At 41.8% G+C, this 6,389-nt stretch overlaps 1 pseudogene; it reads left to right on the top strand.

Annotated features, from left to right (window-relative positions):
- The first annotated feature begins 1,838 nt into the window (after positions 1 to 1,838).
- Positions 1,839 to 2,342, top strand: LOC150013215 (large ribosomal subunit protein eL29 pseudogene; annotated as a pseudogene).
- The last annotated feature ends 4,047 nt before the right edge of the window (positions 2,343 to 6,389 follow it).

The raw sequence follows: 6,389 nt of genomic DNA, 5'->3' as shown, positions 1-6,389 counted from the left end.
ATATATGTATTTTTTCCATCTTGAAAATCTGGTGACCAATTTTATTGCCAAATGTGCTCGTGGAAAATACTTTTTATGTAAAGTTTGTAGGCTACAGATCTTGACTTGTAAAGCTTTTTAAAAGTCCTCAGCGCTGATTACTCATAATTTCAGCCTTTCTTCATATATGCCATTTTTCACCTGATCTTTTATGCCCTTTAGACATTCAACATCTCACTTTAAAACTCACATTTTGTAATAATTCTTCCCCCTATCATCACCCCTTTTCCAGGTGTTAGTTCTGCCTTTCTGAAATGAAAAACACTCAAGGTTAGTGATAATATTATGCCTCATAATGTTGTTACATTTTCCTACAGTAATACTTTATCGATTTGTGCACAGTAGGCACTTAATGAATGTACTTAGTGATTGTTTCGAGGATCCTACAAACACTTGAGTTTGTAGCACACAGGTGAATTACTACATAATAGAATTTAATATCTCCTTCCTCTTTTCAGGGAGATCAAAATGGGTGTTCAAAACCCAGCTAAGTGTTCAGTCTCCTGTATCATAATTCCTCTTAACAACTGTGTTCTGGTTCTAAAATTATTTGATTCTTGCCAAGATCTTATTTGAAGAAGCTGTAAAGTTCAATCTCATTTCATCGAACCATACTGTCCTCTACAACATGACTTTTCTGTTACACCAAACTGTGTTGTTTAGAATAAACTGAGTCATCTTCCTTAACAAGTTAACCCTTAAACCTCAGTAGTTTAACACAACAACGTTTCTTTCTCATTATGTTATGTCCCCATACGTAGAGGGAGGGACAAGCTCTGCCCCACAGGGTCACTCATGGTTCTAGATGAATGGAGGTTTGCTATCTCAACATTTTGCAGGGAAAGAGAAAGCCATAAGATCTCGAGCCATATCTTCAGCCCAGAAATGAACAGTCTTTTGCACTCACAGCTAATAATGGCCGATACTTGCTCATGGCTCCACCTAACACAAAGGGACTGGGAGATGAGGCACACAAAGAGTCAGTGAGCAGTAACTATCTCTGCCTGGCAGTATCACTAATAGAACTGTAGCCATTGGGTGTGCCATTTCCCTTGGCATTAACTCCCAAATCAGTCCTAAATCTTTAAAAATTCCAAATGACTAGTTCATGTTATTCAAGCCTCAATCCAGCAAACTTTCACCCAGAAATACTTGTTTTAATCTGTTTTTCTTTTTATGCTTCACATCTTGCCTAGAAAATGAGTTTGCCTAGTTCATTCTTCCTTTTTCTTTCAGAAACATTGTTCTTAGATGTTGCTCCAGTGGTCTGCATCTTCCCAGATCTTTTTAGAAGCATCAAATCATAGGATACTCAGAGAAGATGCCCTCCTTACCCTCTGCTTTGCCTCCTCTTGTCAGGTCATTGTCCTTAACGGGATTCTACCTCAAGTTCTCCTTGGCCTCTTCCTTTTGCTTATTCTATAATAGGACCTGAAGCTGCAAGGCCTCTTTCTTTCCTTTGCTAATCATTTCCCTCTGTCCTTTCAACACATTGGATCATAGTCATAGCTTTATATTAGAATCACTTGACCAACTTTTAAACTGATGTTCCAGGTCCTGGGTGCAGAAGAGAGAGCTCAGATGTCTGCCCTTTGATGTCAGGAGGGTCTTAGGAAAAACTTCCCAAAGAAAGTACCATTGGAGACAGATCTTGATGATGAGTAGGAGCTGACCAAGTAAAGAGGGAGAGCATCCCAGTTAGTGATAGTATCAGATGAACTCCCCTAAAACGGGGTGGGGACTCAGTCAGGTCTGTGTGTTAAAAAATGATCCCTCGAGTCACGGACTTGGGTGCAGAGATGGCCAAGTACAAGAACCACACCATGCACAACCAGTCCTGAAAATGACACAGAAATGGCATCAAGAAGCCCTGATCACAAAGATGTGAGTCTCTTAAGGGGGTAGACCCCAAGTTCCTCAGGAACATGTGCTTCGCCAAGAAACACAACAAGAAGGGCCTGAAGAAGATGCTGGCCAACAACACCAAGGCCATGAGTGCATGTGCTGAGGCTATCAAGGCCCTGGTGAAGCCCAAGGAGGTCAAGCCCAAGATCCCAAAGGGCGGCAGCCTCAAGCTCAGCCGACTTGCTTAAATCGCTCACCCAAAGCTTGGGAAACATGCTCGTGTCCACATTGCCAAGGGTCTCTGGCTCTTCCGGCCAAAGGCCACGGCTCCAACCAAGCTCCAGGCTCCAACCAAGCCCCAGGTTACAGGTGCGATTTTGGCTGCAGCCCCAGCTCGGGTTCCAGCTCAGTCTCAGGCTCCCAACGGTGCCCCAGCCCCTGTGAAGGCTCCACAGTAGAGGCCTCTATCTGCCAATGTGAGGACAGAAGGATTGGTATGTCCCCTGGGCTGATACCTGCATGGGGCTGGTGTCCTCCTGTTAGGCTTGTGCAAAAAAACCTGAGGCAGGAAAAAAACAAAAAGATCCCTTTGGGCCTGGCTGCTATGAGTACTTATATAATAACAGGACCATGTCACATTAGGATGTTCAGATGAAGGAAAGCAATAGTCACAGAAAGATTAAATTACATTTGGAATACCGTGCATAACATTTGTATTGTATTAAATATTTTAAAGGGGACATTGACTATCCAGAAGGCCCATGATGGTGTTAGGCCCAGAAGGTAAGGCTGAAAGACAATGGGTCGACATAGTCTGCAAAAGAGAAGCAAGTGTGAAACATTACAGCTGTCTTCACACGTCTGAAGGACTGTCTGTGTAGGTGTAAAAAGGCTTCATGTGCAGAGCTCCAGAGAAGCAAAGACCAGTATGGTGATAGTTTCAGGAGTAAATCTGACTCTCTATACAAAATACCTTTGCAAACCATTGTTATGATGCAAGGGAACAGATTGTCTTGTGATATAGTGAGCAACCCGGCACAAGGTGTATCAAAGCAATACTTTAATGGTTAAAAGGGATTCAGCACTGGATAGAATGGTAGACTAAACATTCCACTGGGCTTCCTGCAATTTTAAAATTCTTTGATATTATCAACATTGATTTCTTTTCTGGAGAGGCTCACAAGAACCAGTAAAAACAAACAAACAAACAAAAAAACAGCAAGTCTTCTAGGGAATGACCTATGAATTTTCAACCCCAGCTCTATAGCTCTATTACATGTTATCAATGAAAATGCATCTATCCACTTATCCATTCATTTAATCAACAAACATTTCATTCATACCTACTGAGTGCCAGACACTGTCCCAAGATCTGAAGATATAGCAGTGAGCAAAAAAGACACAGTTGCTGTGTTCATGAACTCATATCTAGTACATATATACACACTAATAGGCACACATAAGTAGAAGTTAAACCTATGATAAGTGCAATGAAGAAAAGCATGGGATGCTGCACCAATACCTGCTGAGCTAGTTGGAAGGTTCAGATGACTCAAGTCATTTAAACCCTCTACTCACTAACAATGATTGTTGTTCAACTGGGCGGAAAATTCTTGCCTCCCCTTGACTTTGAGGAGTTTAGAGCTCATAACCTGAGGCACTCACTGTCTATGAAACTTTGGAGAAGATCACCTGACCTCTGTAAACCTCAGTTTCCTCAAAATGGAAAGCACATTAACCCCTAGGTCTAGGTCATGAAGCTACGAAATCCTGTTCAGAAGAACAGGGTCTGCCATAGAGTAAATCGCCAAGAACTGGCAACTAGTGTAACTAAAATACCAAGGGAACACCCCGAGTGCTAAAAAAAAAAAAAAAAGATGCCACTACATTCTACATCTGTAAATATTTACTCTTCTAGTTTTTTCGCAGGCTTCTAAAGTCCCCAGGCTATTTGGTGTGGGGGACGGTAAGACAGTCAGAGGGTTTGATGACATTTTATCTCAATTTCACTTGAGGGCATCACCACATCTCCCTCCACTCTACATGCCCTTCCTTAGAGGAAGTACTATAGATTGTAAAACGTTTTTCCTTCTTTCTTTCATGTTCAACCTTTTCTTTCTTCTCTATAAAAATCAAAGAAGGTCATAAAGGACATTTCTGGAGAAACTAGACCACCTCTACCTCAGCCAGTGCAGCCACCAAATGAAAATTCACAACACCAGCTCCCTGGCATTCCAGGAGGCGACCAGCCCAGTATGAATAAATAATCCACATTTCAAGCAGGATTATGGATATAAATGAAAGACGGAAAGCACATCAGGGTACCCATTCGTCACCCATTTTCACACAAAAGCGCAGCCTTGTTTTCCTCCTCATCCCCAGCTAACTCCACTTCCCAGTGCGCTTGGTGGCTGAACAGGCACAACATTGAAAAAGATTAAAAAGTAGGGCAGAGAGACAGACAGCCGCCAGAGAGACAGGCAGTTTGAGTTGGCCTGTGAGTGCCCCCCATCACCTCCTTTCCTATCAGAACTTCGAGCCCCCCGAAACTTTGGGGGTCAGATGATCTCCAATAGGGGCTTGACTATCACCTCAGTAAGTGGTGTCACGGAGTAGCTGGCCACAGCCTCCCTGAAACCCGCCCCCTCACGGGTTCTCCTGCTATCTCCCACTTGCCTTGATAGCTAATACAGCTCCTACCATCGCTGTATCCCATTAGGTCAAAGCAATGAAAACGAATGCCTTTTTCTTGATGGCTTCTGCAGAATTGCTGTAATTTGAAGCAAGCCTCCCTGGCCCAGCTTCTTACTCTGTCTCTGTCCCCCACCCCCTGTCACCCCCTGGCTGCTCCCTCCTCCCTGGCCCCTCCCACCCATGTCTCTGTCTGTCTTTCTTCTCCCTTTTCATACTGAATATACTGGGGCCCTGGCAGGCTGCCATTCTAACAGCGCATTAGAAATGGTAGAGTTTTCCTCTATCTGATTCTATGAAATGAGTTCACCAGAAGGTGCAGACCCAGCACATTCGTGGTTTTTCCTATAAATTACTTTAACACTGTGTCCAATCATATATATAATTTCAGATTTTCAATTTCAACTCACTGCTGTGTCAGCACAGACTCCACTGATATGTCTAACGTATTTAGCTTAAAATGAAACGGATGGCATTTCATTACCAGGAAGATAATATTTTTGAATATGTTTCCTGCATGGTGGGATCCATCATTATTCTGCCATTTTATGTTCAGCGTGTGTAATAGCTTTTTAATGCTTTGACGTGTTTTATTTATATGGGTAATATTTTTCTAATACCATAGGACAGTTTAACTCATTGGACACATTAGAAAATCTTAATTGAATACCTTTAAACATTAGCAAGGTGAGGAGAGAAAAGGCTGAACAAATTGCCACTATTTTTATTTAAAATTTTGTCAAGAGTAACAAAAAAGGCACAAAATTGTTCAACCATTGTTCTGTTTTAATCTATTCTCCCCAACCTTCTCCCTGTCCCCACTTGATTGTCTACCCATAAATATACACACTTTGGAGAGGAGTTAGAAAGATAAAGAAAAATCCCCTTGCCCCCTGAGACTTAGAAGCTGTCAGGGTGAAAGCAAGGAACACGAGAAATATTGAGCAAGCCCCAGTGTGAATGACAGGAGCACTCTCATTGGCAGAAGCCTCTGACAGTGCTGAAGTCTTTAATACCAGGTTCTCAGCTCTTTGACCAAAGTCATGGAATGTTTAAAAGGAGATTTTTTCTCAAAAGCTGTCTTTGCAAAGAAAATGCAAAGGAAAGTGTTTTGCTTTTAAAACTTGCAGGGAGTCGACTTCACTAAAGGCATTTTAAAATAATAGGCAAGTGCTAGAAAGAACACTTTCTTCTGGTTCTTTCCTCCCTTCTATCAAAGCAGCACCTTTATTCCTCCACAAGAAAGATTTGGCAGTCAATGGGGAAAGGTACTTTGCCTTCCTCCTTCAGGTCAAAGCAGTTCACTCAGTCAGTGGCCTGATGGCCGTTCACTCTGTTGAGCGGTCCTAGTCTGGGCTCACTCACAGAGAAAGGATGCGCCTTTCCTGTATGTATATGTATGTGTATGTATGTATATATATGCACATATACACAAAGGAGTAGGAAAATGTAGATTTAAAGTTGTGAGTATATGAAACACAGTTATTTTTGTATTATTTATTATTGTTTTATTTATTTGTATTATTTCCATACAAATAACTGTGAACCTACTTTTGCCCATCCTGTATGTATACACATATAAATGTATATACACATATATATGTATGTATGCATTTTATGCTTCCCCAGTTTTATTGAAGCCTAATCGACAGATAAATTTGTGTATATTTAAAGTGCATTAAAGTATACAACACGCCTTTCTTGTATTTCAAGTACAGCCCCTATTTCTCTAACTGTCTCCTAGGGAAGAGGAAATAGACATGGATTCTAATTCTAGGCCACCTCTGACCACCTCTGGGGCCCTGAGCAAGTGG

The sequence above is a fragment of the Furipterus horrens genome, unplaced genomic scaffold (assembly GCF_987537825.1).
Source record: "Furipterus horrens unplaced genomic scaffold, mFurHor1.1.pri manual_scaffold_4, whole genome shotgun sequence".
NCBI classification, from domain to species: domain Eukaryota; kingdom Metazoa; phylum Chordata; class Mammalia; order Chiroptera; family Furipteridae; genus Furipterus; species Furipterus horrens.
Note: the sequence above shows the minus strand (reverse complement) of the source record. Positions and strands in the feature narration are given on the sequence as shown.